The sequence below is a fragment of the Ipomoea nil genome, unplaced genomic scaffold (genome assembly GCF_001879475.1).
Source record: "Ipomoea nil cultivar Tokyo-kokei standard unplaced genomic scaffold, Asagao_1.1 scaffold1895, whole genome shotgun sequence".
Lineage (NCBI taxonomy): Eukaryota > Viridiplantae > Streptophyta > Magnoliopsida > Solanales > Convolvulaceae > Ipomoea > Ipomoea nil.
Genome location: NW_017618323.1, coordinates 809606 through 836507, shown reverse-complemented (window position 1 = coordinate 836507; position 26902 = coordinate 809606). Strand labels below are relative to the sequence as shown.

The following is a 26902-nucleotide window of genomic DNA, read 5'->3' as shown; positions in this document are numbered from 1 at the left end:
AAGTCTTTAGTTTAAGCAACGCAGAGAAAACATGAAACCAGGTATGTTCATTATATTAAACATTAATTAATACATTATACGTGAAAATCATTGTGTTATGAAGATTTTTTATGTTTATAGAGTATAAAGTTAACATGTCATCCATTGCTTATTACTCCACAGACTGCATTTTGTGACTGCTACAAAATTTTTTGCAAGAAGCAATCTTGAATTGGTTTGTCATCATTCATCATCATCATCTCTAGATTATCCCCCAAAACGACCAACTCTGATCCTGTTTCAATGGTGATGCTCTACATGTGGCATGGTAAACTCAGCTAAGATAACTAAGGATACAAACTTATGACCACAACAAGGTCACGAGTTTAAATCCTAGCCTTCTAAGATTATATGATAACCTAAATTGGTTTACCTTCTCGCTATCCTTGCCAAACTTTTGTAATTAATTATGTAAAGCCTGCATGTTTTTGCATGTCTTAGGTGGCACCATCTTTTATTTGGAAAAACAATAGAATATAGGTACCAACAATATAATCCATCCCTGATTATGGCTGACGGATATATTATACATACGACCTGACCCGGGGTAGCAGCGCGGACCCGGAGCATCAAGGTGGAGCCCAAAATACCCCGGCCCAAGGCACCTCGGAGGTGCCCCGACCTGAGCCACGTGGTGGTGGGCTCGGGTCGGGTAGCTCGACCTTACCCGAGCTCGGGCCATAATGAGCTCGGGTAAGGGAGCTCGGTACTACCCGAGCCCAAGGGACGTGACCCGACCCGGTTCACCCGGGCCCGGTCAAAGTGGTGATTTAATCGCCCTAGATTTAGGGGGAGGCGGTTGGGGGGTTTAGCTTGTATAAAAGCCCCCCTCCTTGTCCTAACAAGGCACGTTCATTACATTCTATCTATCTATTCTACACACTTTGTCCTACAAACCATTGTAATAGCCAATTTACGGCATTTAATATAATATACGGTCTCTACGGACCTTACGATATCGTTTCGTGTTATTGATTAATTCATACGTTACGTTCTTATCCGAATTTATTTATTCGGGTCCACCCCGTGTTAATTAAATCCATCGTTGGTGCTCTTGTTGAGAGCTGCTGTACCAGCCCAAACATGTTCTACTTTCATTGGTTTACCATAACCAGCTACCATGGCTAGATCGAGATCCAACTCTCGCCACACCAACGGTTCCCGCGGCACCCAGCTCGCCGCAACTGGGAACGGCCCTAATGGGACCCTCAGCCTCCAACCGGCCGCCTCCGTCAGATCAGGGGGGAGACATGAGGGATCGTCTCACCAACCACCGCAGCAGTGGTGCGCCACCACCCGCCGCCCCTGTTCCGAACCTAGCCCTCATCCAAGAGGGGGTGGTGGTCTTTGTACAAGCCTCTACGGCGCAAGCCCGGGTCGCGCAAGGCCTTCGAACAAGTGTGCCAGCCGACCCGGCAACCAAGGGGTGCCGGCCCCACCTCCACCTCCCACCCGGGGGCGCAGCGGCCCGATCACCCGCCCACCCCAGGCGCCCGCCACCTAGGGGGAGGTCAATTCGCCCCGGCCGCCACCCAGGGGGAGGGGACTCACGGCGTGACCGACGTCATGAGGACGATGGGAGGAGGTCAAACCAAACCAGGCCCGCCATGGAGAGGTTGGGCCCGAGGCCTACCGCCAACGGGCCTCCGCCAGCAGAATCATGCTCCCGCAGGCAAGCACGACGATAATCAGTCGCCCGGAGGTCGCCAAGCCACAGACCCCGAGCCCAACCGCGACAAGAGGCGGGCTCGCGAAGGTCACCAGGTCAGGGGACCCAAGCCCCACCACGGCGTGATCAGGCCTCCCGGGTCGAACGATTAGGTGAAACGAATGGTAGAGCTCCGAGCTCCCATCGGGAAGAGGTCGAGCAGCTGCGGAGGAGGATGGACGAGCTCCAGAAGAAGATCGATGAGAGGGACGGGTCTCCGGAGCCCTAGGATGTGTTGTCCTCCCCATTCGAAAACATCATCATGGAGGAGCCCTTACCTCGAGGTTTTCGCTTTCCCACCATTAAAGCATACTCGGGGACCACGGACCCGCGGACGCACCTCACCAGGTATAGGGCCGCCATGATGATCACCGGGGCTACCAACGCCATCCTGTGCAGGGGGTTCTTCGCCACCCTAGATGGGCAGGCGCATGACTGGTTCGGATCCCTCCCGGAGGGGTCCATCTCCACCTTTGCGGACATCACCCGGCAATTCTTTTCCCATTTCGCCACCAGCATGCAGCGAAAGAAGCAAATCGCGGACCTGTGCGATTTGAAGCAGGGGAGCTCAGAGTCATTAGTCGAGTACCTCAGCAAGTGGAAGAAAGAGGCCATAGGGGTCACCAACTTTGATGGGAAGTCGGTCATGCCGATCTTCCGAAACAACTTGGGGTCGGGCGCTTTCCACCAGGACCTCATCAGGTACCCCCCCCCCCCTAGGAACTATACCGACCTGATGGACATGGTAGCCAGGTATGCTGACGCCGAGGCCGCCGAGAAGAGGAAGAAGGTGCAGAAGGAAGGGAGAGGTCGGAAAGACAAGGCACCTCAGGAGGAGCGCAAGGCGCCACGGCCACACCGACGTGAATATGTCGAGGGGCCCAGGTTGAACCCCACACGCTATCTCACCCCGCAGACACAACCTGTGAGTACCATCCTGGTGCATGCGGAGGGCCAGGGGATCGTGGTATTTCCGAAAGAGGAGTGCATGAAGATATCATCAAAGGGCGATCCCAACAAGTACTGCAGGTTCCACAGGCAGAAAGGTCATGATACGGACGAATGCATCCTCCTGAAGAGGCAAATCGAGGAGCTCATCCAAATGGGTTACCTCGGCCAGTTCATTAAGAAGCCCGGCCAGGCGCAAGGCCAGAAGCAAGGCAATGTATGGAGGAAGGGGGGTGGTCATGCGCCATCCACCTCGGCACCTCGTAAGAGGGACCACGACCACAGCTCCAAGGAAGAGGAGAAGACGACGGAGGACTCCCAGCCCCCGAAGAAGCGTGCCATCTACGTCATCTTCGGGGGGCCGAGGGAAGGGACTCGCCAGCCGAGCGGAAGAGATGGGAGAGAAGCTTGTACGTTGGAGATGTCACACGAACGCCCCACGAGAAGAAACCAAAGAGGGAGCCTATCACGTTCACTGACGCCGACCTGCCAGACGGGCCCCTCCCCCCACCGAAATGCCCTGGTGGTCAAGTTGGACATCAACAACGTGGTGGTGCACCGGGTGCTCGTAGACACGGGTAGCTCGGTGAACGTCATGTACTATGACACACTCACCCAGCCGGGACTCTCAAGAGCGCAGTTGGAGCAAGTACGGACCCCCCCTGTCCGGTTTCACAGGGGACTCTGTAACACCCCGAAATTTCTCAACTTTTAAGACTTATATAATAAAGGTAAATTCTCATTAAATCCCAAAACATAATATAAGAGTACGGGGTGCTATGCCACACCTGAGCTAGAGAACTCAGGTGCACAGGCTAATCTAACTAATATCCTCAGTAATGTCAATACATAAACATGGCACGCAGGCCGAAAGGGAAACTTTCTACTCTACGCTCCAAATCTCTAGCGCGCTCCAGTGTCTACTTCTCTGTGCCTGAAAGCCAAATATATCTGTTCAGCGAGAGATGCTGGTAACCCACTCCAACGCGTTGAAATACAATATAGGTATATATATAGGTATAGATATAGGAAAACCATTTTGAAGCAAGAAGATATATACTTAGGAGACTCTAGCTTTTAAAACCGGGAATAGACTCGACAAGTAGTGATAAGCACATCAAACAGTAATAAACAGTTAAATAGAGATAACATCATAAGGAATACACATCTAAGGTCACAGTTCACTTTTCAATTCAAACACATCATCATTCAATCATCATTCATATCACATAATCATTGATGGCGCCACGGGACCAATCGCATGCCCCGAACATAAGGGTTAATGCTTATAGCATTAACACGGCCCCGCAGCACCCTACCTCAGTACCGCAGTACGAGGGGAGTTGATCGCAACCAACCCTTTGAGAACCGCTGACGAACTCAACGTCGGACCACGATCCGACACACCGCTGATGCGCCCAGTCGGTGGACCGCGATCCCCTTTACAAGGGGGGACTTACGACCCTACACACCGTTGGTGCGCACAATCGGCGGGCCGTAGCGGATCAAGCCCGACACACCGCTGAGCTAAACTCAGTTGGTGGGCAAAGATCCTCGGAGACTACGGTCCTACATACCGATGTCCCACCACTCGGTGGGTCGCAGCCAGTCGTAGCCCTACACACCGCCTGATTACTCAGGTCGGTGGACTACAACCTTCCTCGGCTTGTTGGCCCCATACCGCCTGGCGCATCCCGGTCGATGGGTCATATCACCGAGGCCCATGTGGACCTTCAGTCCTATACATAATCTTTATATACCTGACCGGTCTCTACCAGCCTGGTTAACAGTTGGGATGGTTCTCAACCCATTCAACTGCCCGTATAGTGGACCTTAGTCCTATATCATATCAATATCCTTGACCGATCTTAACCGGCCTGGTTAACAGTTGGGATGGTTCTCAACCCATTCAACTGCTCGTATAGCCCAATTGGTCTTAACCAAGTTGGGGTCATGCATCACGTAACACACAATAGCACATAATAACACATAGTTCACATAGGGGAGGGGGAGACATATAATTAAGCTTACATGTGATCATTCACACACTAAGAATAGTTCCTAAGGGCTCATATAACTTCCACCTAGGTCCACGGGTTACCAATTCAACTAGCATGCAATTTCTAAGACTTGTTTAACCTACGAATGGTACCCGAAATTCCAAACTAGACTCAGGCACGACAAACGGGGTCCGTTGGGACACCATGGGGGACGGGGAACATCAAACGGGGAAGCCGGGGACCCGGGGTGGGGTGTGGACTAGCGGGTAGCCGGTGGGTGGGGGTCACTCACCGGCTGCCCGCCGGTGGGCGCTGTTCCGGGCAGCGGGTAGCCGGCTGCCCGGTGGCTACCCGCTGCCGGGCAACGCCCTTTTGGGCAGCGGGTAGGTGGTGGGTTCCCCCACCCCCACTTACCCCCCACTGACCCTTTTCTCAAATATTCGTCCCGGGGACCTTTGTGGAACCCGAAACCATGCTTAGACACTTTTAAACGCAAATAACGACACCACGTAAGCAATTAACGGATCAAAAGTAAGAATCATGTAGGAATTATCCTATTATGACTTCTAAATGTAAACAACACCCGAACATGCGAATTCCCTCCCAAATACAAATCACAATACAAATTTCCAATCCAACTTAGGGCTCTAATCCCACCCAAATCATCAAGAACATGTTTAATATTTAACATCAAGAAAATATCAAGATTCGTCAAGAATCATCACATCATAATCAAGAACTTCTTCTCAACATTAAGATCATCAAGATTATCAAGAAAGCATATAAATCATCTTATCAATCATCAAGAACATAACATAATTATCATAGAAGAATTCAATCAAGACACAAGAATATAGAGGGAGGCCAAGGAAGGAGATTATAGCGAAGAAAATAGGTTTTGTTGAGACATGGGTTACCTCTTAGCCTTAATTAATCATCCCTTGGCTATTAAGGTTCTTCCCTAAGATTTTCATCCGTTTTGATCTCCCTAGGCTTGGTAGTGGGGAGTCCCTTGGGAATTCTTGTGTGGTGATATCTATTGTGGTGTGACTTCTAGGTGCCTCCTATGTCCTTATATATATATATATATATATATATATATATATATATATATATATATATATATATATATATATATATATATATATATATATATATATATATATATATATATATATATATATATATTTAGGAGTCCTAATTAGGGTCTGAATGGTATGGATTTACTAATTCTATTCCTTATAGGACTAAGGACTTGTTTTAGGGATAAGGGTCCATGGTCCATGGTGGACCATATTAATTAATTAAAGGGATTTCTAATCAAATTAAATCCTTTTTAATTATTATTAATGGAATTAATTAAATAATTAATTCGGGTTTAAAGGCTGTAACACGGGGTGTTACAACTCAGTTGAGACGGAGGGGTCAATCAATTTGGAGGTGGAGATATGCGCCCCACCTCACACCAAGAGGTGGGAAGTCGAGTTCGTGGTCGTTAAAATCAACTGCGCCCACAACATTATACTCGGCCGACCCGCCCTCGAAGACCTCAGGTGCGTGATTTTCATGGAGCACCTGTGCCTCAAGTTCCCGACACCACCCGGGGTCGGGGTCGCCCGTGGAGACCAAAAGGTGAGGCGCAATTGCTACTTAAAGGCGTGCTGCCAAATTGGTAAAAAAGATCTCCAGGTCCACACCATAGCCGAGAAGGCGTTGCGGGTGGAAGCAGTTCGACCCCGGGCCGAGCCCGTGGTCGAGACAGAAGAGGTCATCCTAGACCTCAGTCGACCCGACCGAGTAGTGAAGGTGGGGGTCGGCCTCCCGACCGAGCTCCAGACATGAATAATCAACACCATCAGGAGCTACAAGAAGGTCTTTGCATGGAGTCCCGAGGATATGTCGGGCCTCATCCGAGACGTGATCATGCACAAATTGGTTGTCGACCTCGCGGTCAAGCCAGTCCAGCAGCGCAAGAGGTACCTCTCTGCCGAGAGGAGGGAGTTCGTCAAAAAGGAGGTCGACACCCTTCTGGAGATCGGTCACGTCAGGGAGGTCCTATACCCCACCTGGCTAGCAAACGTGGTCTTCGCCCCAAACCACCTGGAGGATGTGCGTGGACTACACCGATCTCAACAAGGCCTGCCCTATTGACCCCTTCCCCCTCCCCAACATCGACCAATTGGTGGACGAGACCGCAGGTTGAGCCCTCATGAGCTTCCTAGATGCGTTAAGGGGGTACCACCAGATTTTCATGGAGGAGGCCGACGAGGAGAAGATATCCTTCACCACACCAGAGGGGGTCTACTGCTACAAAGTCATGGCCTTCGGGCTTAAAAATTCAGGTGCCACCTACACCTGGATGGTGGCCAAGGTGTTCAAACATGTTCTCGGCCGCAACCTGCAAGCTTATGTCGACGATATGATTGTTAAGAGCGCCAAGGCTGGCCTCCACATGGACGACCAAACCGAAGTAACAGGTGAATTTGAAGCAAGCGATGAAAGAATGAGGAGGTACAGGGACGTGGTGCTCCAACTATTGGGGCAGCTGATCAATTACGAAGTCCTACAGGTGCCCCGAGACCAGAACACGGATGCCGACATGTTATCCAAGCTCGCCCAAGGGGCCCTGGAGCATATTTCAAAAATAGCCCGAATTGAAGATTTCAAGAGGTCGAGCCTGGAAGCCTACCCGGTCCTACCTGTACAAACCCGACATCCCTATTGGTTGGATCACCCCAAGGAATACAAGAAGACAGGTGCGCTACCTCCCGACGAGATCGACGCCAATCTGGTGAAGCGACGAGCCCCCACGTACGTGATCATGGGGGACACACTTTACAAGAGGTCCTACAACGGCGCCTTGTTGTGCTTCCTGTACCCACACGAAGCCAGGTCGGTCATGGAAGAAATCCACGAAAGAACCTGCTCCGCCCACCAAGGAGCCTTCACCATGTCCCGGAGAGCCATCTTGCAGGGGTACTTTTGGCCCAAAATGGCCAAGGAATGTGTCGATTATGCCAGTGCCAGGGCCTGCAAGACCTGCCAGCACTTCCAGGTCGGCCCTGGCCGACCCGCAACGAGCTACACCCCCATCAGCTCGGTCATCCCTTTTTCCAGGTGGGGGTGGACCTGGTGGGAGCTCTACCCATGGGGTCGGGAAAAAAGGAAGTACCTCAATATGAACTATTTGCAGCGGGCGCTTGTTATGGTCGCTAGCGGCTTCGCCTCTACAACGGCGCCTTGTTGTGCTTCCTGTACCCACACGAAGCCAGGTCGGTCATGGAAGAAATCCACGAAGGAACCTGCTCCGCCCACCAAGGAGCCTTCACCATGTCCCGGAGAGCCATCTTGCAGGGGTACTTTTGGCCCAAAATGGCCAAGGAATGCGTCGATTACGCCAGGGCCTGCAAGACCTGCCAGTACTTCCAGGTCGGCCCTGGCCGACCCGCAACGAGCTACACCCCCATCAGCTCGGTCATCCCTTTTTCCAGGTGGGGGGTGGACCTGGTGGGAGCTCTACCCATGGGGTCGGGAAAAAAGGAAGTACCTCATAGTTGCAGTTGACTATTTTATCAATTGGGTGGAGGCGGACCGCTAGCGACCATAACAAGCGCCCGCTGCAAACAGTTCATATTGAGTAATATTTTGTGCCGCTTTGGGGTCCCAATGCAGCTGATCACCGACAACGAACGCCAGTTTGAGGGGCAAGAATTCGAGAGGTTCTGTGCAGAGTGGCACATTACACATAGCCGAGTGGTCGTGTGCTACCCGCAAGCAAATAGACAGGTAGAGAACGCCAACCGCACCATAGTGGATGGCCTGAAGAAGAAGCTCCAGTCAACCGGGGGAGCCTGGATAGAAGAGCTCGACGCCATCCTATGGGCCTATCGCACCACCCCCCGGAGAGCCACGGGAGAAACACCCTTCTCCTTAGCTTATGGTTTCGAAGCCTGAGCTCCGGCAGAGGTGGTCATACCTTCCCGGCGGGAGGAGGACTACGACCCCGACACAAACGAGGAGCACCATAGAGCCGACCTCCACCTAATCGACGACAGGCACGAGGCAGCTGCGATCTGGGCCGAAAACTACCAAAGACAAACCAAAACATACCATGATGGGCGGGTCCGACCCCACTATTTTTAAGTGGGAGATTATGTGCTCAGGAGGAGAGAGGCAAGCCAGCCCCAGGCCGGAGGAAAGTTTGCCGCCAGTTGGGAAGGCCCATACATTGTAGCAACTGTGGTCCGCCCAGGCAGCTACAAGCTCAAGACTCCCAAAGGGAAGATGATAGCTAAGGTCTAGAACTCGGAGCATCTGTTGAAATTCTACCAGTAACCCCGCCACGTGAGAAGTGGACCTTGGAATTGCTATTCTAGGAGGAGACCTTTCTGTAACAACCCAAAATTTTATTTTATAAATCCGGTATTAAGAAATTTCAAAATAGCCATTTTCACTCCATTAAAATTTTTTGCGATCAATTGGTGTCTGAATAAATTATTTTCGTCACATTTTAAATTAATTTGACACCAAAATGGATTCTATTCGAAAATTCCTAAGTTTTCGGGTACTTCACGTACCAAGATTTAAATCGAGAATTTTATCTGAGTGAGACCGGGAGAATTCAAAAGGGATTTTGAACAAGTGTTCATCCTGTGAATAATGTTGTTACTATTATTATTTATCTTATTATTGTTTGTATTTAGTTTGGTTTAGTCTTCTGTGGTAACCCTTTTAGATAGGAGTTATTTCAGCTTTCTATTTCCTATAGCACTGTAACTCTTATCTCTTCTGAACTGAATGAAACAATTACTCTCATCTATCCATATAGCTTTTGGGAAAATTCATTTTCAACCCCAAAGTATCCAATATTAGCATTTCTAGCCCTTAGTCTATGATACAAGGTGAACCACAAGGCCATGTCTGATATTTTAAAGAGGTAAGCCAAAAGACCATTTTGCCCTCTACCAATCATTGGTGATCTACCTAGGGTTTTGCACCCATATAAATAAAACCATTTCACCTAGCCTTCACCTGAATCATTTCTTTGCCTCTCCAAACAATTGTCTGCCAAGTAGAAGGGAGAAAACAACAAAGTGAGTTCATCATCTTCTCCTTTCAATCCTAGCCATTCATTCTTCAAGTTTTCCTTCTTTTCTACCTTTGAGAACTTAGTAGTGAGGTGTTGTATGGTTTGTTTGAGGTGTTTAGGAGGTGAAGGAGGTTGTAGCTAGCTAGGTCAAGAGGAAGAAGAGATCTAAGCAAGAAGATTAAACTACAAGAGGTATAACCCCATGGATTCCTCTTTAAATTTAGCTCTGTGAAGCCTAGTTTTGAGTAGAAATGAGTAGAAACTATGATTTTTGATGTGTTTATGCTTGGAAGTGTTTTAGCATGTGTTTGCGAGTTGTTGAGATTGTTTTGGACTTGTTTGTATTAGTTTTTGCAGGTGAAACACAATCTGGTGCACAACACAGTGTGCACCAGATTCAGACCAGCGGCCCTAGCCTCGGGCCATCAGGAGGGCCGCCGGCTAGGACCGTAGCTACACGAGACTAGGGCACGACCCTAGAGAAGGGCCGCCGCCTAGTCCCGTTGAAGTAATGGGGCTCATGGGGCAGACCATGAGGAGTCCCGCCCCAGGTCCGTGAGTATTGTTCTGATGAGATTTTGTGCAGTGGTCGGGCCCTTGTGGCTCAGCTACGTGTCGTTTCGGACATAGTGTTACAGGCCCTTGTGGCTCGGCTCTTCGGGTTCATCTCGACACACGTTTTGGCTTTGATTTCGTGGAATTCGGATTAAAAACAAGTATGTTAAGAAGGATTTTGTGAAGAAATATTACACAGTGCATATTTTGCTAAATTCTCTGTGTTTGAGAAATTGTTGATTATGTGATCAAATAATGTTTTTATTGAGTAAAGAAGCATGAACCTTTGAGAATATGATTTATTATAAAAGCATGATTAAATTGTATTATTTGATCAATGAGAATAGAAGCATACTTGTTGAGTGAAATGTATAGAAATTGCTATTTTACAAACCGAGCATGTTGATATATTTTTGAATACTTCATGTTAGTGTGTACATGATTTAGAAGCATGTTATAGAGCATTTTAACATTTCACATGAGTCATATTTTAAAAATGCATCAAGGGCCAACGTGAGTCCAAGAATACTTTCAAAAACCATAAGCATGTGGTATATCATTCTTTGATGCATTGAGAAGTAATAGAATTGATGCATGCATGAGACTGATGCATGAGAGATATATCTATGTATTATCTATAACGGTGAGGTTTTGGAGGATATCGTTTGGACTATGTTCCTCTCGGGAGATATTTATGGACATTGCGGTCCCAGTATATGTAACGCGGCGTATTCCCACATTACGAGGTTGGAAACTTCCCGCCGGGCTTGGAATCCTGGTTAGGGGGTGTGCACACTAATAGTTCGATACCTGATTCCACAGAGTTTGAACCACGAGATTGGTTCCGTAGACGGTAGGAGATATTGGGTCGGAATTATGTCGTTCCCGATGGGGTAAGTCACACTTCTGTGAAACCCTAAGCCGTCTACGAGTATAAGAGAAAGAAAGAGAGTCAACAGAGACTCAAGAAAGAGAGTCAACAGAGACTCAAGAAAGAGAGTCAATAAAGACTCAAGAGAAAGAAAGAGAGTCAAGAGTGACTCGAGAAAGTAAGAAAGAGACCTCCACAGAAAGTATTCTATTTTATAAAAGAGTGTATGAGTATTTATATATCTATAGTTGCACGAGATTGCATATGATTATATTATTGCACCAGATTGCATATGAGTATGAGAATATAACTGCACAAGATTGCATATGAGTATGATTATATTGTTGCACTAGATTGCATAAGAGTATGACTATATTATTGCACTAGATTGCATAAGAGTATGATTATATTGTCGCACGAGATTGCATATGAGTATGAGAATATAACTGCACAAGATTGCATATGAGTATGATTATATTGTTGCACTAGATTGCATAAGAGTATGATTATATTGTTGCACGAGATTGCATATGAGTATGAGTATATTATTGCACTAGATTGCATATGAGTATGATTATATTGTTACACGAGATTGCATATGAGTATGAGTATATTATTGCACGAGATTGCACAAGAGTATGATTATATTGTTGCACTAGATTGCATATGAGTATGAATATATTGTTGCAGTAGATTGCATAAGAAGTATGATCATAATGTTATACATGATTTTATGCGAATAAAGCATCGTAAAGATTGTTTAATGAGAAGTTTAACTTGAGATATTCCTTGAGAATGATTATTGAGTTGTATTAGAAGCTCTATTTATCAAGTTATGTGATAAGAATATGAAAGCATGTAAACACCTGTTATATGGTCTTTTAGCATGAACCTATCTGTAAGCATGAAGTGCTTGATAAGTTATTCAAGAAGTCTATATGCTAATGTATCTACGTGATCAGTCTTATACATATATGAGCATGCCAGCTGATATTATAGGGTGCAAGCATTTAGAAAGAATGTAATAAATCTAATGATGATTTGAGATTAGCTTATTGCTATAAAAACATCAAATGTTTTCAAAGTATATGCTAGAATGCTTTACAGGGTTGAGTGTGGTTATACTTAGCTTCATGCTAACGAGTGTTTTTCCTGTTGTCTATGTGTTGCTTGCAAAAATCCCTTTCAGGTGGGCCCAGCAGTGAGAAGAGATTGAGTTAGATTAATCTCTTAGTTTGAGATGTCTAAACTCTAGTTATTTATGATCATGTTATGGATTTAGACTTATGACTTTATGTTTGAGGATTGATGTAGACTGTGTTGGGGCAACGTTTTTCCCCCTTACTTTCCCAGTATTTATATTAGTACCCAAACTTAATCTTATTTGTAGTTTTACCCCTTTTAGCCTGTGCAATCACCAAAGGAGTGGTGGTTGTGGCGGTGACACTCTCACTTCTTATCTTCTAGTTTTCCGTTGCTTAGTTTATGTTAATGACTGTTTAGAGATGTAATTAAGAGTTAGAAAAGTGGGGTGTTACACTTTCCCTTCCAAATAATGTCTTAGTGGACAGCAATAAGCGGAATAAATCTTCTTGTTACGAAGTTTGGGTTTTACTTATTTGTTCTCCCTTTAAAAAAACACATAAAATGAGGGGGAACGAGTGCTCACTCGACTTCCCCCCGCGGACCCTAAGGGGGCACAGGACCCAACCTCGCGTACCAACCCCGACGGAGGACGCACCCTAAGGGGGCACGAGGTCCGACCTCGCGTACCAACCCAACGGAGGAGCCCAGTGGCATAGTCCGAAAGGACTTAGCCCGAGCGGCTAGCGCGCACCCTAAGGGGGCACGAGGCCCAGCCTCGCGTACCAACCCCGACGGAGGAGCCCGGTGGCTTAGTCCGATAGGACTTGGCTCGAGTGGCTAAGCGCACCCTAAGGGGGCACGAGGTCCAACCTCGCGTACCAACCCCGACGGAGGAGCCCAGTGGCTTGGTCTGGCAGGACTCGACTCGAGCGGCTAGCGCACCCTAAGGGGGCTCGAGGTCCGACCTCGCGTACCAACCTTGACGGAAGAGCCCGAATGCATAGTCTCATGGGACTTTATTGAGGAGAGGCTAACACAAGGTCCAAAAAAAAAAAAAAAAAAAAGGTGGGGGGGGGGGGGGGGGTGCCTAGCGCACCTCGGCAGCTTGCCGAGGTCCATCAATTTTGCACCACGGCATGCCGCCGAGGTACATCTTGGTGACACCTCGGCCAGTGCTGGGATCTCTCACCTCGGTACAAACCGAGGTTGAGCACCTTGGAACTAGCCGAAGGCTCATGAAAAAAAAAAAAAAATCAAGTTCATACAAAATATAATAACATGTGAAGGGTGCAAAACATCACGTCAACGAAGCAAAGGAGCCAATTGTCCATACAAAATATTCAAAATGACAAGTCTAGTACATCACCAAGGGAGAACAAGGTCGGCTACTTTGAGCTCGGGCCACCTGCGTGAGGAAGGTCGGGGTAGTGCATTGTCTTACTCTCGGTCGTTGTTGACTCCTCACAATGAAGATAGTGGGGGAGTCATGATGGATATATTAGGCGCGGAGCAAACCGACCCGGGGGAGCGGAACAAGGAGGTGGAGCGGCCCAAGACGTTTCACCTCAGCCCAAGACGTCTCACCTCGACCCAAGGCACCTCGGCTCAGGACACCTCGACACAAGGCACCTCGGCTCAGGACACCTCGGCCCAAGACGCCTCGGCATAAGACACCTCGGCTCAAGACGCCTCGGCACAAGGCACCTCGGCCAGGGTGAGCTCGGCTACATTCGCACATGGAGGTCGGGTCGGGATATCTACTCTCTTTCGTCGTCGACTTCTCACAACGAAGAGAGTGGGGACTCATGACGGATATATTATACATACGACTCGACCTGGGGTAGCAGCGCGGACCCGGAGCACCAAGGTGGAGCCCAAAATACCCCGGCCCAAGGCACCTCGGAGGTGCCCCGACCCAAGCCACGTGGTGGTGGACTCGGGTCGGGTAGCTCGACCTTACCCGAGCTCAGGCCATAATGAGCTTGGGTAAGGGAGCTCGGTACTACCCGAGCCCAAGGGACGTAACCCGACCCGGTCCACCCAGGCCCGGTCAAAGGGTGATCTAACCGCCCCCCGATTTAGGGGGAGGCGGTTGGGGGGTTTAGCTTGTATAAAAGCCCCCCCTCCTTGTCCTAACAAGGCACGCTCATTACATTTTATCTATCTATTCTACACACTTTGTCCTAAAACCATTGTAATAGCCAATTTACAACATTTAATATAATATACGGTCTCTACGGCCCTTACGACATCGTTTCGTGTTATTGATTAATTCATACGTTACGTTCTTATCCGGATTTATTGATTCGGGTTCACCCCGGGTTAATTAAATCCATCAATGGCTTTGGACATTTCTAGTGCAAGAACAAGCCTCTTAAAGTACATATGAGAATTGAAATCTTAATTAAGTGCAAAAATTGTGGATGAGTTATATATAGTGATTGAGATTGGGAACAAGAGGGAGGTCAAATGAACGTTGCTACAGTTCTTAGATATGCCAAATTTAGTAGAGTTTTTAATGCAAAAAATACACTAAGCAAATTAATCGTGGCATTGTAAATGTTAGGAGAAAGATTAAAGAAAAGAACACCAAAAAACAAAAGGAAGCATGAAAAAGAAAACAGCAGAAATTATTGTATGGTTGAAAGAGTCCTACATTGCCAAGTTAACCTATGTTGGGGTGCAGTAGAGCAACATAAAAATGGGCTGAGGGAGAATGTACAACATACTTACCTGGACGGGGTCAATGGGCGATCATAAAGGCTCATGGCCTATGTTGTCAACTTCTATTGCACGTTGGAGGGGTGTCAACTTAAGGTCTACCTAAGCGGTGGCGCTTACGTCATAATTTGTGCCAGTGGGGGCTTGCGTTCGCGCAGCCCCTATCCAACTTTTAGTTTTTAACATTTGGGTTAATCTATTCTCTTTAGGCTGCATGCAAATGTTAGAAATACACAAATAATACATGTAATCTAACCTTATAGCGGAAGCATATGATCAAGAATCTCCAGCCATAGTTGTAAACCTCGTTGCATTGTTTGAAGAGCAGTAAAGAATTTTAGGATTTTGTCTACCACTTGGTCTCCTATACAACTAGATGGTGTAGTGTCAAGTCACAGAGCAGATATAACCTACGTGCCATCATTATAGGTTAAGTAACGGAAACCGTTACTTCCGTTTCAAACCACAACATTATGGCCATAAATGGCCTATTAACTTGCACCACTTAATGGTGACATAATGGAAATGTTACATTCTCCCACTTGGTGCAAGTATTAACTCAAAGAAGCAAAAACATGAACCATAGAGATAGTTCTTCTTAATCAGAGTAGTATCCACTTATGATTACAATGTAACTTCTTCTCTAAGTACCTTATGTGGTATAAAACTTAATGAATAAACCTTATGTTCATTCTTGATTATAATTAGTTATCAAAAACTAATTATTGCCGCAATGGCTAAATTTGGCCTAATAAACTTGCACAACTTCATTTGTACAATATTAATGGAAAATGTTACAATTTTCCACTTGGTGCAAGTATTGACACAACCTTTGTTGAAGATCAAAAAACATGAATCATAGTGGTATGTCCTCTAAATTAAAGTGTGAGTAATACCATCTATGCATCACATGCATTTTGATTCCAACTCAGGTCCTTTATGAATAAACCCTACGTTTATTCTTGGTCCAACCTTAGGGATGTTTCTCAAATAAATACGCGCATAACCATAGGAGAAACCATCCAAATTATTACACAGAAGTGACAACATAAATGTACGTACAATATAGTCACATAATAAGTTTCATGTACCATGTACGATCCCTAAAATTCTTATAAGCATGCCTTAAGTAGGGATCCGAAACTATTAGCAAAATGCTAATATATTACATGACTAACTCATTATCTTTAATATTATCGCTGACAGCTAAGTTTTCAGAGTTGACACGTCTGTCACTCCTATTCTCATTAATCTTAGCCAAAGATAATAATTGAGTAGTCCATATTCCAACGACTTAGATAACAAATTCATGAGTCTAAACCCACAAACGGAACTTTAAACATACACCTTATAAATGATCTCCAAAAAAGAAGGAAGCCCAACTTTCATGTCATAGAGCAATAATGAGGATTTTATCAATGTAATTTTATGAAACAACAAAATATTGTATCATCATAAAAACAAAAAACCCTCAAGATTCATCTATATGAACCAACATCATGAGTCTTTGCATGCTTTATGTCTCTCAACATTGAATCTTGAACCTTTTAAATCTTAATGGCCCAGGATCAATTTGATGAGACGAAAGACTCCAATAAATGCTAAAGAATCTAACTCGTGATAGTTTACCATAAACTTAATGTCATTGTTATAATAAAAACTATTAATGTTGTTACAACATTTTCAGAAATATGTTGCACAACTTGTAGCTAGTTCAACAAATTGAACTAGGGCTGGGCACTTCGGGTTTCGGTTCGGTTTTTTTCGGTTTCGGTTTTTCGGTTTTGAAAAAATTAAACCATTCGGTTTAAAATAGAGTTCGGTTTCGGTTTCGGTTTGAAAAGTTCGGTTCGGTTCGGGTTCGGTTTCGGTTTCGGTTCGGTTTTGGTGAAAGTCTACCATTTGAACGTTTCTTTTTTTGCCTAACTGATTGTTCAGTTGGCTCACTTGGAGTGCCACTTGAAGTGTTTTGTTGATGACAAGATGAAGAATCATTCATCTATCGTTAATATTTGAAAAATAAAAATTATTAAAACACCAAATGTTGGGACTTACAACTTGGAGTTGAGATTTGAAGACTTGAGGAGTTAAAATTATTAATTATTATAAAATATATATAATACCAGCATTTTGTACGCGTGATGCACGAAAATTTATGTCTAACATTACAAAATTGATAAATGCAAATAATTACAAATTATAGTTCAAATTATATTTCGCAATTCCTTAAAGTAGTAAATTATAATCATCGTATTTGAAAATTATAGAGATGAACAAAATTTATATTTTTTTTTATTAATAATATAAACAATTTTGATATAATTTATATTTTATTTTTACAATAATTAAATAATATATCTATAATTCTAATCTAGTACCTGGTCACATATATTGGTACGTGTGTGTATCTTTATATATATACACACATATATGATTTACTATTCATAGAAATTTAATTAAAATATAATCAACAATTAAAGTAATTATATAATGATTTTAATAAAATGATAATTAAAGAATAGGAAAAAAATATCATAGTTAATTATATATATATATATATATATATATATATATATATATATATATATATATGTGTGTGTGTGTGTGTGTGTGTGTGTGTGTGTGTGTGTGTGTGTGTGTGTGTGTGTGTGTGATAATAATGATAGAATTATAAAATTTTTAGAATTAAATAGCAACGGTGTAATAACGGTATAATGATATTTTAGTCTAACAAGAATGTAGTACGGACAATTTTATTCATTATATTTGAAGTGTGCAACATTTAATGAAAAATGTATACCTTTATTACCATACAAATGTGAATATAAACATAAATGTGGCTATAGTTTAGTGGCTAAAGCTCTTAGTTTATAACCAAATGAGTAAGGGTTCAAACCTCACCTTAAACATTTAATATAATATATATTTATTATTATTAAAAAAAAAAAAAAAAGCAAAAAATCGATCGGTTTTCCGGTTCGGTTCGGATTTAACCCGAACCGATCGGTTTCCTCAAACCGAAGAACCGGTTTGAGGCCGAACCGAACCGAAATGCCCAGCCCTAAATTGAACTATTGATTGAGCAATCTTGAAGTAAGACATCTTTAATGTGATCACTCCCACTAATCAAATGGGGCATCTTATTGATCTTTTAAATGATCACTCCCACTGATCAAACCATTACTCTCACTAATAAAGTTATTCTTGAACATAAATGATATACACACTAATGATCATCAAGTCCAACTAATTTAACAAGGATTATAATTTCCCACCATAGTTGGACATGTTAAATATGTACATGTAACAGACACAATTTCCAACTATTTAAACAAAATTAAATTGCTTTAGTTGAAATTTGGCTAGATATGTACAATTCCAATATAAGGATCCAAAAGTATATCATGTCCAAATTCAAAATCTCTATTGTGATTGGGTTGAAAAACGAAGTAAGCCACATATAGTAACAATTTCAAGTTACTAAAGTTTTGGAGTTGTAACAAAATACATGTGTTGCCAATGCAACCCATGTGACATAGAATTATAACTAGCCTTAAAGTTATAAATTCTAAAATTGGTATGATAAAATTTTATCTTGATCATCAATTTAAACAGAAGAATCCAGTGACATAAAACTTGCATGTAGGCTAAAGATTTATTTAATTGGACTCAACTGAGACTTTATGATAATCAAATAGAAGAATCTAGTGACACAAAACTTGCCTGTGGGCTAAAGTTTTGTTCGATTAGACTCAACTAAAACTTTATGATAAAATTATTATCAAAGGGGATAGAAGAATCTAGTTACATAAAACTTGCCTGTGGGCTGAAGTTTTATTCAATTAGATTCATCTACAACTTTATGATAAAACTATCAAACCATGTTCCTTTTCTTAATCCCTATGGGTAAATTAAGAAATATGATTTAATATTTTATCTTGACTATTTACATTAATATAATAAAATTCCTGTGGGTAGATTTTATTATACTTTATGTAATTAGTCACAAAGTGATCAAAATAACTTAATAATTTCAGTTATGAAATTGTATTGATCACTTGATATTTGTACACAAAAGAATATTAATGTACCAAGCTATTAATCCAAATTTCTTCCATACATAATAAATACACATAAAAGAAACTAGACTAATATCACAAAATGTACACATAAAAATACTTTTGAATATGTACATATATCATAACTTTATGATAGAAGACGCCAATTTATTTATATTAAAACCATATGTTAAATAAATTTACCTTCCTATCTATAATGATAAAACTCACCAAAACTATATTCCGATGCATAATTGCCTGTGGGCTAAATTATGATCATAGTTTGGTGTTTTTACCCTAATTAATTATATAAACATAACAAAATTGCCTGTGGGCTAAATTTTATTATATCATATAATTAATCACAATCAATACGTCTACTGTATGTGATCTCACAAAATTTCAATTAATCAAAGATACCGTGGCTATTACTTAATTAATCAAAATTATAAGATCACTAGACTATTTTCTTAATATCTTAGGCATCAACTTTAAAGGCTAAAAACAATTATGCAACAATATGATAAACAATTCCAAGTTTACTCCCAGGAAAGTTGGTTGGGACGGAGCCTCATTAAAAATAACCAACTCCTTAGACAGAGTAATGTTTCAAGGGAACTAGTAGCACATTGGCCCCTTCCCGAGAAACTTTTCACCGGTTCATGTTTTCTCACACTAAAGGCATAATTGACGAGCAATCTTTCCAAATCTTTAATAGTTCGCCTATGGAAAGACTTTTAATCTCAAGTGAACATTCTAAACGGTCTAAAGGTGCTTAAACATAATGCACTACCATTTATTATTCCACAAACAAGGTTCACCTTAACAAGGAATTATTATAATTCCTAACTTATGCAATTCCAAAGTCATAATTAAATTCACATAACTAGAAAATATAATGTTATGCTAGTGAACAATTATATGTGAAATTCAATATGCTCATATCCAAATAAATTGTACATCATAATAACAATTTAAAATGAGCTATAAAATTATTATTCAAATAACAACATAAATCCAAAACTTGAAGGATTATAAAATTTGAATAAGAATTTATAATAACCATATACTTTTCAATTATTGAAAAGTTTTAGCTTATAGGCCCAATACAAAAAAAAAAAAAAAAAAAAAAAAATCAATGCATATAGTAAACTTTATGAGAACTAGTTTAAAATTGTAAATTCTAACCATATCAAAACCATATGATATGTTGACATTTATGAATTAAATTCTCACAAAACTAAATTGCATAATTTAAACAATAATATTATGCACTTAATTTAACTATATGTGTAAAACAAACTCAAATATATGAATATAAAATCAAATATTCATACTCAATTAAAGTGGGCATCACAAATAATGATAACAGTGTTACGACATATTGATTCCTCAGTTCAAAATCGATAATGGTTATTACATATGGCTGGAGCATAGTCACCGGTAGCGTCAACATCAACCAGGAGCGCAGAAGGAGAGAGACGTCACTGGATGGAAAGGAAGAAAGCAGAACCGGCCGGATCCGATGGAGGAGGCCGGAACAGCATCGCTCGCAACCACCACTGGGAACCGAACTGCACACCGCTCCAACGTTTTCTCTCAACCGCACCTCCGCGACCACCGTCGTCTCCCCGAAGCCAGCGCTAAGGCGCTGCCGTCGCGATTATCCATCATCAGTGCTACTGGCAGCCGCTAGAGAGCAAAGGCGAGGATATGGCAACCCTTATCACCCCATCGCCTGACACTTAATGCCACTCAAAGTCCGGCCAGCATGGCGACAATGGTCGCTGCCTCCCTCCAGCACTCATCAACACCCAAGCAGCGGATAATAGTCAGGCAACAGAACCCGATCGTAAGTATATACATTTTTTAAGCAAAATAAATATATATACGTAAAATATATATTTCTAAAATAAATATATTCAAAATATCAGGTTTTAGAAATATATTCAAAATATCAGGTTCAAAAAACCAACAACCACACACACATCCCAAAAATTTATGCTGTAATATTTTTGTTCCAACGTTCATGGTGAGTTGCAAAAATACATATATGCATATGTACAAATAAAAGCTATATTGCAAGCATTCGCAACATTTGCTACATATATTCAAATTACATATATATTTATTTAAAATATATATCATGAAAATTTCACCAACTAGGCAGAGACTAAACAAGCTCTGATACCAAATGTTAGAAATACACAAATAATACATGTAATCTAACCTTATAGTGGAAGCATATGATCAAGAATCTCCAGCCATAGTTCTAAACCTCGTTGCATTGTTTGAAGAGCAGTAAAGAATTTTAGGATTTTGTCTACCACTTGGTCTCCTGTACAACTAGATGGTGTAGTGTCAAGTCACAGGAGCAGTGGGAGGACCATACACATATATATAACCTACGTGCCATCATTATAGGTTAAGTAACGAAAACCATTACTTCCGTTTCAAACCACAACATTATGGCCATAAATGGACTATTAACTTGCACCACTTAATGGTGACATAATGGAAATGTTACAGCAAAATGATAGTAGCATGGGTAAATTATTGTGTTGTGTGGATTACAGTCTAAAATGTTGTCATTTTGATGTTAAAAAATTATGTGGTTTGTATTTTGTGTTAAAATAATATTATTTTATGTGTTAGAATAATATACTTTATGTACACATTTTTGGATCATAAGGGTGAGTCGAGCAGCTCGAGCTTGGTCAACTCCGAGTTCGAGCCGAACTCGACCTGGTTCGTTTCATAACCAAGTTGAGCGCAAGTTTCAATTTTTGAGTTCGAGCCTACCTATTGTTTATCGAGCTCGAGGTAGGCTCGGCTCGTTCGCACCCCTAGTGGATCACGGTCTACGCAATAATGATTGAGTAGCATGTTTCTTGATTCAGGACTAGACAGACAATAAATGTTGTGGAGACTATGGAAGAAAAGGCAGTATTTGCCAGCCAGCATTAACATTAATTGTTACAATTTAGAAAGTTTAACTAGGTAGTAGGTGTCTGCAATCTGCAATTCATATATTTTGTATATGTGCCCAATTCACTTGGATTGTGGTTGAAACTATAAATGCTTCACAGAAGATTACAGAACATTTTAAAATCAATTCCATATTGCAAAATGCAAAGTGGGGCAAAAATGGTATACCTTTTGCAGTGCAAATTAAAGTGAAGAACAAAGCCAGATCTTACTCTACATTATATTCTGCTGTTACAAAAGAACACTATGAATCAGTTTCTAGAACCTTTTACAACTATGGAGTTAGCAAAAGATAAGATTATAAGAACAAAAGTGTGTGAAAACCAGCATGTTATATTTTGAAGAGTCCCACATTGAAAAAAAAAACATATGTTGGAACTGCGCAGTGTCATATAAGAGAGGGTCAAGGGAGAGTTTGAAACATACTTACCTGGACGGGGTCAATGGGTGATCATGAAGCCCCGTGGCCTAGGCAGGTGACTTCCATTGCACTTTGGAGGGGTACTAGCCTAAGGTCTACCCATGTGGTGGAGCCTACGTCATAATTTGTGGTAGAGGGGGCTTGCGTTCGCGTAGCCCCTCCCAAATTTGTAAATTGAAAATTTTTGTTAGCCCATCAAAAGGTTAAATCTATTGCATTTCCATTCCAATTCACTCTTTAGGTGAAGTTGATAGAGGGATACTTAAATGTGTAGTTAGAATGAGATAATAGATACAAATATTCTAGTGATTCCAGGCATGATTCATAGTGCTGCAGCCAGCTAGAAGATTTTAGAGTTAATTAGTTTTGATTAAGTCATGGGCTACAATTGATTACTGATGACTTTTATAGGACTCGAGATAATGGAAATTTTGAGCAAAATTAATGCCACACAACATCATGAAGCTATTGTTAAAAATGAATAAATGCAGAGTATATGCTAATTAATTTTGCATTAGGGAAAAAAGAACAAAACAGAAAGGAACAAAAGAGCAAAACTGTGGGAGAGCAAGCAAAAATTTGTATTTTAAAGAGTCCCACATTTGAAGAAAACTGACGGTGGAGCTGAACAAAACCTACAAAAGAGGAGTATAATCCCTGCCCCCACCTTGCCCCGTTGACATCCCTATTGAAGGGAATTGAAATGCATACTTATCTGGATGGGGTCAATGGGCGATCGTTTGGCTTAGGTTGGTGACTTCTATTGCACTTGTTAGGAAGGATGCCGGGCTAAGGTGTACCAAAGTGGTGGAGCTTATGTCATAATTTGTGAGAATGGGAGCTTGCGTTCGCGCTGCCCCTTCTAATTCTTTATCAAATTTGCGGCATAATTTATATCATGGACCTTGGTCCATATAGCAGACGACACATACATGTTATATATTAATTTATTTTTCAAATCTGATTTAGGAGCACAGAAAAAAACTCACAAAATAAAACACATGCACCATGGTCCATTGTTTACATCCATTATATAAGGATTGCAAATTTGCCAACACATTCATTGCATCTTCTGCGGTGACACTACACCAAATTGCTCATTTAGCGGCGGTTATAAACCGCCGCGATTGCATTTCCCGACAGTTATTCATTTGTGATTAAATAGTGTGTCGCGAACAATTTAGTCGCGATTTTGACGTCCTCCCACGGCTATCTAGAAAATGCTCCGCAGTGATGAATTGGGAATTCTGAATGGCGTCAACTCTGTTAGGATCAGATACTGATCTCGGGTGTACCCCTCCTCCTTCGCATAAAAATTAAAAGAAAAAAAAAAAAAGATGTACGCAAACGAAGAGTACCAATTGAACACATCATCACTAGATTGATGATTGCAGACCTATTAACTAAAGGCTTTACACCAAAGACATTCAATAAGCATGACGAAAGGATGGTCATTATTGAGAATTGTTAATATTTTGTTTTTTGAGTACCACTGACTCTGATACAATGCAGTATCTGTTCATAGCTACTTTCTCAACCTACTGAAACACAAAGAGTCAATACCGCCTCCATTGTGGCTTGAACCCACAACTAGGGGTGAGCATCGGTCGATTTCGGTCGATTTTCGGTTAATAACCGAAAGAATATTAACCTTCCCATAACCAACCGAAATAACCGATGTCAATCTCATAACCAAACCGACCGAAAACTGAAATTTTCGATCGGTTATGATCAGTTATTTTTAACCGAACTTAATTACCTAAAGGGTTGTCATCTATACTTCTATACCATAAATAAAAGTAAAAATCCTCCTCTTCAACTTTCCCGCCCAAACTAATATTTTTTTTGAAAGCCAACCAATAAATGATTGTATTAATGAAGCAAAGCTGCAATATAGTCAGGAGGGATTGAATCCTATAACATAAACTGGTCCTGAGTAAAAGCTAAAGAAGCTAAAACATGTGCAGATGAATTAACCTGTCTAGAAGCATAACTTAATGAGCAATAAGTAAACGAAGCCACCAACATCCTGCATTGATCTACTGTGACCCCAACATAAGACATTATAGTCATTGACTCCTGGCGCATGGCATTTCGGAGTTGCAAGCAATCGGTAAAAAATGGCCAAACTAATATGAATATTAATTAATTGGTAAAAAAAATAATAAAGCTTAATTACTAACAAAAATTTATATGGAAATTAACTAATATATAATGAATTGTTTTTTTAGTAGAGATATATAATGAATTGTTTTTTGGTAGAGATATATAATGAATTGTTACCACAAATTTTATTAGATATTAGTTAATTTCCATATAAAATTTTATTACCACTTAAGCTTTATTATTTTTTTACCAATTAATTAGTATTCGTATTAGTAGAGATTAGTATACGGTAAGTAATATATTAGAATCTCATTTGTATTACAAAAGTAATAGTATATATTGTTTTAAATTTTATATGCAAAATAACTAATATATTAGAATTTCGTGAGAATTTTCCATATAAAATTTTGTAATATATTAGTCAATATATACTAATATGAATATCTAATGAATTGGTATCACAAATTAAAGTCAATATGTACTTAAAAAAGAAAAATGAAAAATTTCAAAGAATTTTTTTTTTTTCAATTCATTAGATATTAGTTAATTTCTAAATAAAATTTTGTTCCCAATTAAGCTTTATTATTTTTTTTACCAACTAATTAATATTTATATTAGTATAGATGAGTGTACGGTAATTAATATATTAGAATCACATTTGTATTACAGAATTAATAGTATATATTGACTACAATTTCATATGAAAATTAACTAATATATTAGAATTTCGTTGGAATTTTTCATATCATTAATTAACTAATTCTTTTTCAAATTCATTAAAATTCCTACGAAATTCTTTTTCGATATCATTAATTAACTATAGTCGTGGGACAAAATCGAGTATTAACTCAGACATTTTTTTAATGGTTGCTAAGCTATCACAAATACATTTGAATTTTAGTAAATATTCATTAAATGATAAATTTTCTTTGATCAGTATCATAATAGTTTATGCAACAAATGAAACATCTATTTCTCTTTGGATATATGGAAAGTTTTATATTCAATTGATTTCCATACATAGTAAGTAGTACTAGTTTCATCAAGATTGAGCAATTTCTTGCCATCCTCTTTTTTAAAAGTTTATGGTGGTTTGCTTTCCTCGATAGGCTATGAACCAGAGAAAGAACTTGAAATTTCTAAAGAAAATAATTAATTTAGATTAACTTTTTCGTGAAGGTTTTGAATAATGAACAATTTTTTATTTTTTTGTTTATTTTCAATCATGGCGTCATTATTTTCTTTCTCTTCTTCTGGTGTATGTTGGCTCAGATACAATAAAGAAAATAAAAGAAAATTTTGACTACATTCCTTGATAAAATAGAGGTTAGAAACCTTCCTCCCCTCCCCCCTAGATGTTAGAAACCTCATATATATATATATACACACACATGAGAGAAGAGAACAACAAATGGAATTAGAAGGATTATTTGCTATTAATTAGTGATTGGCTATATATTCTTCGATAACTAGTTAAGATTTTGAAGTAATATTTTTATCAAATTTACAGTAAAGGCTTGGCCATGAGAAGTGTTGGAATACTAACACCGGCCAACTCTGCCTTTAGTCATTAAAGTGTTGAAGCTTGTTTCATGATTTATTTATTACTATGTAAAAGACTAAACAACAAAGTCGTTGTAGTATAGTGGTGAGTATTCCCGCCTGTCACGCGGGTGACCCGGGTTCGATCCCCGGCAACGGCGTTTTCAACAGTTTTTGGACTTCTTTCGTTTAATGATAAAAGGAAATATTAACAGACAAAAAATCCGACCTGCCGGATTCGAACCAGCGACCTAAGGATTTCAGCCATCATACTACAGTCCTCCGCTCTACCAACTGAGCTAAGGTCGGATATCTATTGTGAATCCCAACATATATTATTTAGTGATTACAAGTAGGACCAAAACTACCACTACTACTATGGTGACTGGTGAGGGACTTGAAGTGAAAGTCATCGTAGGGAGGTAAGTATCCTATATGACGTCCTTCCATTAAGTGTTAAATATTGTGATTTAGTAGCACCAAGTTGCTCTCCGATATGAGAGGTTGTGGGTTTGAGTGTCAGTGAAGGTCTGGAGGTGGTATTGACTCTTTGTGCTTCAGTAGTTATGAACAGATTATAACTGTATCATTAGTCTATCTATCTATAAATAAAAGTAAAATCCAATCATTAACTTTCCCGCCCAAACTAATATGAATATTAATTAATTAGTAAAAAAATTAATAAATCTTAATTGGTAACAAAATTTTATATAACAATTAACTACTCCGTAATATATATCTATCTATACTATTAATAAAAGTAAAATCAT

At 41.0% G+C, this 26902-nt stretch overlaps 1 long non-coding RNA gene and 2 other non-coding genes across 3 annotated transcripts in view; 1 reads left to right on the top strand and 2 right to left on the bottom strand.

Annotated features, from left to right (window-relative positions):
- LOC109193534 overlaps positions 1-24248 on the bottom strand; it is an 86617-nt gene extending 62369 nt beyond the window's left edge. Inside the window, exon 1 of the long non-coding RNA XR_002056298.1 lies at positions 24147-24248. This is a non-coding gene — a long non-coding RNA (uncharacterized LOC109193534). The remainder of the gene's footprint in view (positions 1-24146) is intronic.
- A 1973-nt stretch (positions 24249-26221) lies between these two features.
- TRNAD-GUC lies at positions 26222-26293 on the top strand. The gene has a single exon. It is a non-coding gene; the product is annotated as a tRNA-Asp (tRNA).
- A 62-nt stretch (positions 26294-26355) lies between these two features.
- On the bottom strand, positions 26356-26441 carry TRNAY-GUA. Its single transcript is given in 2 exon segments — positions 26356-26391; positions 26405-26441. It is a non-coding gene; the product is annotated as a tRNA-Tyr (tRNA).
- Between the last annotated feature and the right edge of the window lie 461 nt (positions 26442-26902).